This window comes from Montipora foliosa, chromosome 12 (assembly GCF_036669935.1).
Source record: "Montipora foliosa isolate CH-2021 chromosome 12, ASM3666993v2, whole genome shotgun sequence".
NCBI classification, from domain to species: Eukaryota; Metazoa; Cnidaria; class Anthozoa; order Scleractinia; family Acroporidae; genus Montipora; species Montipora foliosa.
The window spans coordinates 25683928-25693927 of record NC_090880.1 but is presented as its reverse complement, the minus strand read 5'-3'; the positions used below and the strand labels follow the sequence as shown (position 1 = coordinate 25693927).

The 10000-nt window shown below is 38.5% G+C and overlaps 1 long non-coding RNA gene across 1 annotated transcript in view; it reads right to left on the bottom strand.

The window, feature by feature from the left end:
- Nucleotides 1–1784: 1784 nt before the first annotated feature.
- LOC137980197 (uncharacterized) overlaps nucleotides 1785–10000 on the bottom strand; it is a 13530-nt gene continuing 5314 nt past the window's right edge. The window contains exons 2-4 of the long non-coding RNA XR_011118462.1: nucleotides 5123–5228; nucleotides 3442–3570; nucleotides 1785–1949 (exon numbers count right to left, since the gene is read on the bottom strand). This is a non-coding gene — a long non-coding RNA (uncharacterized lncRNA). The remainder of the gene's footprint in view (nucleotides 1950–3441; nucleotides 3571–5122; nucleotides 5229–10000) is intronic.

Genomic DNA, 10000 nt, shown 5'->3' with positions numbered 1-10000 from the left:
TTTTATGGCTTCTAATTTTAGCATTCCTATTACCTGGCTATTGACAGTTGACTCTGAAATGGCTTTTTTTCCCTTTTCAATTTGCGCGCTGAGGTTGTGCTTAATGCTTGCTTTCTTTTTAAAACTCATTCGGTTCAGGAAAAAAATATTGCGAAACAGGTGAATTGCAAAGTAAATATCACTGGAAAACCCGACGTCGCGCTCATCGCTTCGTAATTCATACGATATCGGATTTTAGCGTAAAATTTACCGTGGAAGTCATTAGTTAGGCAATGAATTTATCTTTAGAAGAAAGCAAAGAAAATGATTTAATTATTAAAGCAGCAACCGGTAACATCAAAATTCGGGCAATTCGAAACCTTTTATTTTCACAAACCAAAAACAGGCAATCATGAGCTTTTAGGCTTGGCTAAATCTATATATTAGTATCTACTGACGTTACACAAATCACTTGACTCTTAAGATGACTTCAGCTCAGGTTGTCGAAACGGCAGTCAATGTCATCTTAAACAGTCCTTCTCAGGATTACACTCACCCGGACGATCGTACTTTACTTAATTATGACATGACTCCTGGGTTCAAACCATTTACAATTCCAGGAGTTCGAAGAATGGTATGCTGAATCGAATGGGGAGACAAGTATATACGTGATGAGATTGGAGAATGGGATTTTCAAAAGGAGATTGTCTATTACTGTAGAGACGATGTGAGTGTTTTGAGACTTTATTGGTTAGCTTTGTGGAAGGCGATGCACGAAGTTAGTGGCAGGTTGCACATAGGGATCAAAAATTGTATGGCCACTTTTTTTTAGAAATTTCATCGGGCGAACGACAATCCGTAATGAGACCTAAAGGTAATTATTTTGGTGGATATTCACAGTCTAAGATTCTGGCGAGAGTCGAGGAGAGAAAAGATTCATTTGCGTCTAGAGCGTGTTCTATGGATGGTTTTGACAACGAGTGAAGAGATGTGTTCAAATTTTTAGGCTGCGTATTTCACGGTTGTGGGAAGTGTTTTGAGGATGATTTTGTGTCTATAGCAAAAGGGACGACTAGCTCTGCATTCTTTAAATACACTTGGAAAGTTGAGAGACGAAAGCGTTATTGAAATGTGAGAGTACAAATGGAAAGATATGATGGATTGAGATGTGCAGGTTCAAGATCAATTGTTTTTAATAAAACCTTTAGTTATTTAGAGTGTTGCAAGGATCCCATCCAACCGGGAGACGATACTCACATTGGGGCTAGAACTGGAGATAGTTGTGTTTTGAAAGAATGCGATGTTGAAAAGGAGTGTATAAAAACTGTAGATTTCACCTCGCTTCATCATTTTGTGATGAAATACAGGGAATTTCTTTTTAGGTCATCCTGGCGTTATACCAGGTCCTCCCCATCTATTTGATTTTTCTCTCCGTGCTTCTTTTGGTTTGATCAGGTGTCGTGTCTTACCTACAAGAGCTTTGTTTTATCCTGTTCTACCTCAAAGTTCTAAAGTTGAAGATGGAAGGGTTCTAGAAATTGATTTTTACGCTTTGTGCAAAATGTGCGAGTGAGCAAAGTTTTGATCTCTGATGGCGAAATGCAGGGGCAAGAAGTAGTATCTCCCGGATGACTGGACCACTTTACTCAAAATGACGCCCACTTAGACAAATCCAAGATGGCTGCCACGAGTTTAGGGGGTGTTAATGACATGCCCATAACGTAGGTGTACGAGAAGGCTAGAGAAAGGGAAGGGGGAGATGACAAGACAACAGCAAATTTATAGGAGCAAAAGCATGACTGGACTGTCATAGAGCATTTGGTTTATTGATGCATGGTGCATGGATAAAAATACAAAGTAATGGTGCCTAAGTGGGTAACAGCCGTAACTAATTGTGCGAGCCCAACCGCGTTAATGTTTTCTCTTCTTTGAAGCAAAGCTAGCAAGGAATTAAACAGGGTTCACAACATCTGAAAAATGAAGATAAAAGAGATAAACAGACGTTGGAATTTGCTTATTTGAGGTTACGAGGCGCCCAGAACTGTCATACCAAGCCTATGCACGGGATTGTCATAGAGCTACTTTAATTAGAAGAGTTTTTGAATAAGTTTCATATCGCACGATAGACCTTTCTGAACCGTAAGGGAATGATAATCAACACACACCAAGCATGAGAAAACTGAGTGACAAAATTTGCCTAATCAGGAGTCGATCCCGGATCAGATTACTGCTTAGGTGGGTTAACCAATAAGTCACTTAAAGTTCCATCGCGCATCCACAACGACACCATGAGCTAGCTAGCCCTAAAGGCGCCAACAGCCACTCATTTACTACACTCAATCGATCACTTGACTGCTCTTTGTCCTCCTGCAACACATGAAATCATACCAAAAGTCCATAACCCAGACGTTTCAATCTGCAATGGTATACTGTCCATCCGTTTTCGGTATATATGGGTTATTGACCAAGCTGGTTCGGTCAAGATGGCTCTATATTGGCCAAGTCCTTTTTTTTGCGTGTTCATGGACCGAGATGAAGTCGAGGTCCATAAACACGCAAAAAAACGAACGAGGCCAATATCCAGCCATTTTGACCGAACAAGCTTGGTCAATAAAGGATTTATTATGGGAAAATACATCAAATAAAATGATCTTTGATTTTTCGGAACTAAGCGGGCAGTATTATAGCTCCATCTTGCCCGCTCGGGTAGCCAATTACAGCGTAGGGTTTGGTTCATCTTGCCCGCTCACTGGACTAGTCATATAATAATTAACAATTATTCCATGGGCGCGCGTTGGATATGAGATGGTAAATAGGCAACGAGGCGCGTAGCGCCGAGTTGGCTATAACCACTCTCATATCCAACAAGCGCGAATGGAATAACTGTTTTATTAAATTCCTTAAACTCCAAAAGTTTAGAAGTACGAAATACGAGCGAAAAAAGCGAGAAAATCCTAGCGAGATCGAAAAAAGTTGATGAAGATGCGATGTTGTGTAATACCTCGTGGTCAGACAGACGCAGCCTCATCACAAAAACATTTCTTACCTTTTCGCGAATCTCTAAGCTTCGAAAGTGATCTAAACTTTCCACAAAAACGTTTTTCTTTTGCTTTATACCGAAAGAAATTTCGCTTTAGTTTAGCAACGCTAAGCGCAATCATTTACCATATAAGGTCAAACTAAGGTATATGAGCTGATAACCGAGATTGAGCGAACCAATCAGAGCACGAGAATTGCATTATCCGAGGTTGAGAATTAAATAATATCTATTATTAGCATGACTACTACTAGATTCTGCGAAAAAAAGACGAGCGGCATTGTGTTCCTTGCAAGATCCCTAATTTTGCTGATTAAGCACGATAATTCCCTCGTGCGGTTACTTGAAGACCAAGCAGAGGCGTTGTGGTCTTCATGCCCGATCTAATTGGCCATAATTTGGCTGAACCAGTGCTCTAAATTTACCTTCAACATGCTCTTTCTGCAACGCTTCCTTCCTCCCAGAACGCGATGACTGTCGAGGACGAAATGCAGCCTTGTGTTTTATTATACTCCATGGTCCCCGCTCGACCAATTCATGATCAAGCTTTGGTGCTATAGAGAAATGATTTCGAATGTCGTGAATTCGATTCCTGTAAACTGATCATACATTCCTAAAGCATTCAAATTCTAAGAGTAGGGACTTAAAGATCTACGACCGCGACCTCAACTAAAACGTCATGTCAAGAATAACTTTGCCATGGTAAATCGATTACTTCAATTTGAGCTAAGTATCCTAAAAATACATTGGTAAGAGCGGTTTCAGAGTAAAAATAGGGAACGAAAGAGCTCGCCGCTATCGTAAAAACCTCAAATTTGGTGATTTCACTTCTTTGTTGTGCAGAGTACCTCAGAAATATGTGCTAAAATGCGTGGAGCGCGAGCAGCACGATTATTTTCCTCTTTTAATTAAGCTATGACAACGGCAGCAGCAGTTTTTTACTCAAACAACCTACAATATTCAGGTTGCGAAAGCGCGAGTACCCTCTGTTTGACACAGTGTGACCCCTTCCCCCCCCCCCCTTCCCTTTGAAAAATCCTGGCTACGCCCATGTATGATATTGTTGCTCTGTGGCGTTCTTGTTGACGACTGCGCAGATCTTACTTAAAGGCCTTAGTAACGCCATTATCACGACTGGTACTACCACAGTGAATTCACATGGCGTCTTACGCCCGGCGCCGCAAATGGTAGGATAAGTAAAAGATTTTCGTAAAAGAAATTGGTCCGCTGTCTGCGCCATAACACCTTCAAATATACCATTTAGGCCGCCACGCAGCTCTCGGAACGACTCTCGGGATTAGTTCAGAAAACAATGGACACAATACAAAAGAAAAAGTGGGCCATGACGTACAACACAGTAGAGCTGCGTCTTAAAGAGATTCAATGAAAATAGAGGTTGTAAGGAGCTGCGTCCTGACTGGACAATTTTGCAGTTCTGTGCTCAGCTACCAGGCCTTTGCATAAAAGCGAGGCTTGAGTTGACTTTGCTTTGATACAAATCTCATTGATTTTCGCATGTGAATCATGTCGTTGTAATGCTAACACGTTTCTATATACAAGACAAGTAGTGAGGTTTGTATCAAACGATGTCAGCTCCAGCCTTGCTTTTAATCAAGGGCGGGGTAACTGAGCACAAACCTCTAAAATGGTCTACTGTTAGACTTCTTTCTTCGTAAGGGGGTGAAAGCTGCAAGCAGTAGGCGAAGTATGCCAAAGTATTCAAGTATGCCCGAGTTATACTTTGAAGGTGAATGGATTTAGTTTCAGTTGGAGTACCTTACTTCGGAACCTTGCTCTTAGAAAGGAGGTATCTTCAGAAAACCCGAAGTACCATCTCCGATAGTGTAGTTTTACCCCCCTCAAATGCGTACTTGAGCAGATCAGTACATGATAAGGCGATAGGATGTCAAGTAAGTCTCCTGTTGAATTTATGGCCTAGTACTTAGACCCAGTATGAATTCGCCCAGTAGGACACGGAATTAATCAGTATCGCTGGTGTGATCTCAGGGTAAATAGGTGAGGGTTTCTCGAATACAAAACGAGGCTGAAGTATATTTGAGTTTATGAAATATCAAATACTTTTACTAAATACTTTTCGCTACTTACCACCGGGAAAGAGCATTGCGCTTGTGGAAATGATCAGAAAAGCACAAACGGCCACAATCAAAATGGGTTTCATGGTAAATCAATGAAAAAACCAAGTACCAACAATCTGAATAGGAAGATTTAAAAATAACCAGGCGAAATCAGTGATAATGCTTTGATGGGCTGTGTAACATAAGTTGGTTTTTATTTCGCAAGCTTTTTCGCTTTTTATTTCACATACCAGTACACAAGAGGTAGAATGTTGCCTGAACCAAGGCTTCACTCCTTTTTGGAGCACTCCAGGATTTTGTTTAGGTGTACCGGTCAATTAGGGAATATTTGTGACGTAATGGATTACATTTTCTTTCCTTAACATACGAGTTTGCTCACAGATGGCATCGCGCTATTTACAAATTGACCTCAAAAGGTAAAAGAACTTATTAGATTGTAAAACTCAATAGGTTTATTAAAAAAAACACAAACAAAGATATCAAGTCGGCCATTTTCACAGATGGTAGAACCCATTCTCGTGCCCAGAGTTCACTTTTCTTTTGGTTAGCGCCAAGACTCTGGCCACAGCCAAAAATACGCGCAGTCGCGGTAACCGTATAATGTCGTGACCGTTAAAAAGCGTTATTGTTTCGGATTTCTGAGAATGCGCAGAAGAGCCGGAAGTCAGTGATTCGCAGACTTCCTGCTTTGGCTGTGGCCAGAATCCGTGTTCTTGGCGCTGACCAAAAGAAAAGCAGAATCTGGGGACGAGAATGTCTAGAACCAACCCTTGGACACAACGCGCATGCTGTAAGTATCCTAGCAACGAATATGCAAATTTGTCCCAAGGAGTCACTTCTCTCACTGGAATTCATGTATCTCGGCTTAATCAACTTTCTCGAAGTATCATAGTGTTTAGCTTTGGGACACTGAAAAAAGGATTTAATGATTATCATGATTTTACGAAATTTGTCTCCTTCCCAGAAGCTCATTGTTCTACAATCAGCAATGAAATGAAAACCACGAGTAGTATAGGACTTGGGGTTCCAGATCATTTTTTGTAAATAATGATCTCGCTCCCCCCAAATCGGATACTACTCGTTTGATGGAAAATTTGTTGTCTAATTTTCGATCTCCATTTTTGAGTTGCGTTTAAATGTTCACATAATCAAATGGAATAGGAAAGAATCACTATAGCCTGACATTCTCAGAAAAACAGAAAATCGATTACAACCTAAGTAGAATGTCAGTGTATTTAAGATTTTGCAGTGAATTTTACTCAGAAAGTTTACTCAAACTTGTGGCATGACTTTGTTAATGTGTTAAAATAACAATATGTACTAAGATATAGAATGAATTGTAACACAATAATTCATGAGTTGAAAGATATTGGTTCTCTAAGTTGTGACTTTTGTGACGAAAAAATAGTAGATGATACAGATGAAAGAATTGTAAAACAAGAAATTATTGTTGTGATATTAATTATTATTTCTTTTTATAATCTTTAACTTCGCTAAATGTCTTAAGCAAAAAACCAACACCTAAAAAATGGTTCCCAAAATAATTGGATTTAATGTCAGTGAACCAGTTATTGATCCACAGGCTATTAATCCTGTTGAGCTTATATTAACTGCTAAAGCCTGATCGCTTGAGATATTTGTAAGCCTGTTTGTAAGACCAGAATTTCGTATGATAAAATTTATATAAAGCTTTGATTTCTGATAACCTTTCTTTGTTGACAGTAGGATCAATGTGGTTGAAATTAAAAAAAAAAGTCTTTTCTATTTATCATATAATTTATGGTTATATTGATGTTACATTAAAATTATTGAAAAAATAAACATCTCATAAATCTATATTATGGCGCGATGTATTCAAAATAAAACGACACAGTTTGGTTGTTTGATATTAGTGTTGCTGTTGATATTATTTAAAAAAACCGTTTGGAAGTATTATATTAAAATCGAAGGATTGTTTTTGAGATCTAATAGGAGAAGTAATTGATTTTTGAATAACAGGTCTTCCACTTCCTTATTTTAAGAGTTAATCTTCTTGCAAGAGAACGAAAATAATGGGCAAAAACCTTTATTATAGTGCTTCCATTAGGTATATAAATGGAGCTGAGTCATCTATTGCCGTAAATGAATAATTTAAGTTAAATGTTTTTTTTTGTGAATGTTTAGTTTCCTTCAACTGAAAGAAGCCATCTATATATTTTAGGTTTAAAGCCAGAGCTAAACGTTCAGTTACACCATAATAATAAGCTTTGTATCATCCTTTCAAAATATAACCGTCATTATATTTGAAATTTAAAATTCAAAAATTTAACGCTATCCAATTGTAACGTATATAAGAAAGATTTAAATGAAAGTGCTGATGGAATGAGTAATGCAAAGACATGTCTTTAAGAAGTTGGTTCGTTTGTTTTATTATGATTTAATTGTTGTAATGAATTTTTGAATGTACATTGATTTATATTAATTGGCAAATTCATTTTTAACTCTGTTTTTGATATCGAAAATGTATTATGACCATCAACATTTTTTGGGATAAATTAATGGTATGTCCTTTAGCACCAAACATCACAGCGTAAAGAGGTAATTTACTTGGTGGTGAAGACAAAACCCGTTCCAAACTAAATTGTGGCATTACATTTTTCAAAAATTCAAAACAATTACTTAGATTCAGTAGGAAAATAGCTTATTCTGACGGGTATTCCTGTAATTTCTGCATGTCGGATTAATTAATTTAAAGCAAGAAATTTCAGTGATTTCTGCGGAAAAAGGAAAAAATGTTTAAAAAGTACATCAAGATTCACGGGGATTTTGAAAATTGCTTCCTTAAACAAGAGTGAATTTCTTACATTTAGTCGGAATCTCAAAATCGTGTTAAAATTGAGCAGAACTTTTTCTTGTTTCCCTCGGATGCGCCAAAATTATTAGAGCAAATCACTGGTTCCACTTTACCTCGAGATTTTGGGACGATTGTAACTCGGAATAACGAGGAATAGATTATTCCAAGCATTGCCACCGCCAACCCACCAAAAAATGCTTTCGAATTTCGGAACCCAAAAACTACCCAAACACGTTTCCGAATTTCGGAATCCCAAAATCACAGACAGTTTTAAAGTTCAAGATGTTTCGATCATATTCTCAATGCACAATTAATTAGCGTATCGTGAAAGTGTCGCCTAAACCTCCCAATCCACTAGCGTTGGTTGCATACCGGCATGCATGATGCTTTGCGGCCTGATTGCTTTTAAAGCCGGGCTTTTCCTTCGATCGTTTTCACTTTGCCGGCGTTCTGGGCCAGGAAGTGGGTTTTTGCCCCACCCACCTTCCCTGGTGTCGGTTGACAGCGCCACCGCGCTCTCTGCATTCCTATTGCCACCCATGGTTGTCGCGAACACGTCCCATAACTTAGTATACCACGATGTGGTAATAGGAATGCAGTGAGGATAGATTACAGGTCAGCAATGTTAATACGACAAAAAAAGAGTTTACTCAACCCCAGCAGCGACTAGCACATGGCATTTAGATGATATAATGGTGATAAATTAGACAGCGCGAGCTCCAGCCAAGGTCATTCGATGCTTTAGCAGAGGCTATGATTCCACTTGTCATTGAATGATCGTCAGTGCAGACTGCTATTGAAAAAGTCCTTGGGGATTAGTTGGATGACATACCTGAGGTGAGTCTGCACAAAGATGCGAATATATTCCCCTTCGCTTATAGTAACAATCAACCAAGAATTTCAGTTGTTATAAACCACACAAGCCTACACATTTGAAAGACTGAACCGTAAATGACAAGACAAGATCATCTTCAAGAGGCAACTATTTTGTTGAAAGTTCAAGGTTAGATATTATGAAAGAGGTCTATTCCAGTTCTATCACCATTTCTTGAAAATAACTTTTTTGTATATCTAATCTTGAACTTTCAACAAAATAGTTGTCTCTTGAAGATGATCTTGTCTTGTCAAAGACAAAGAAAGTGACAAAGCTGAATTTTTAGAACAACAGGGAGAGAGAGAGCGAGCTGCTTTGTTTGGAGGCACCCAGTAACATAATTATATACATTTTTATGACACTATTTAATTGCTATTTTCTTTAAAAAGGAATCTCACCCCTCACTGACAGTCTGTTTAACTTGCCACCAAGTGGCTGATAGAGAAAGTGGAAATATACATTAAAGCATCTTATCGCAAGTTAAATGATGTAAACAACAGCAACGAAACAAGTTTGTTTAAGTTGTACCTTTAGTGTTCGTAGGTATAGTCAACAAGATTCTTCGCGGTCATTGACTTTTTTTTCAGCGAAGAGTGGTAAAGAGAAAAGTGGAAAATATTTTGAAAACATAAGGCGGTCTCTAAACGCATTCCAAGTTAGTAAACGTCGTTGTTTTTGTAGGATAAGAGTTGACGGGTCTAAAACTCGGAACGCATTCCAAGTTAAGTGCTAATCATCCTTTTTTCTCGGATAAGAGTTGAGGGGTCCGAAATTCGGAGGATATTCCTAGTTAAGTAGCGATCATGGTTTTTGGTCGGAGAAGAGTTGGAGGTCCGAAATTCGGAGGGCATTTCAAATTAAGTAGTAATTATCCTTTCTTGCTCTGATAAGATTTGAGGGGTACGAAATTCGGAAAGCCTTTCAAGTTAAGCATTACTCGTAGTTTTTTATCGGATGAGAGTTAAGGGGTTCGAAATTCGGAAGACCACTCAATGTAGGCTGGTAATGAGCCTTTTTGCATTGATAAATGTAAAGGGTTCCCTAATTTCGGAACGTCTTTTATTAATTACTAAACAGTGTTCTTATATAGTTAGGTTTGCTCAGCGGAAAAAGAAAATGGTGATTTTTGACGAAATTGTGTTTATTGAAATCGTGACTCGAGTGAACTTGACGGAGACCTT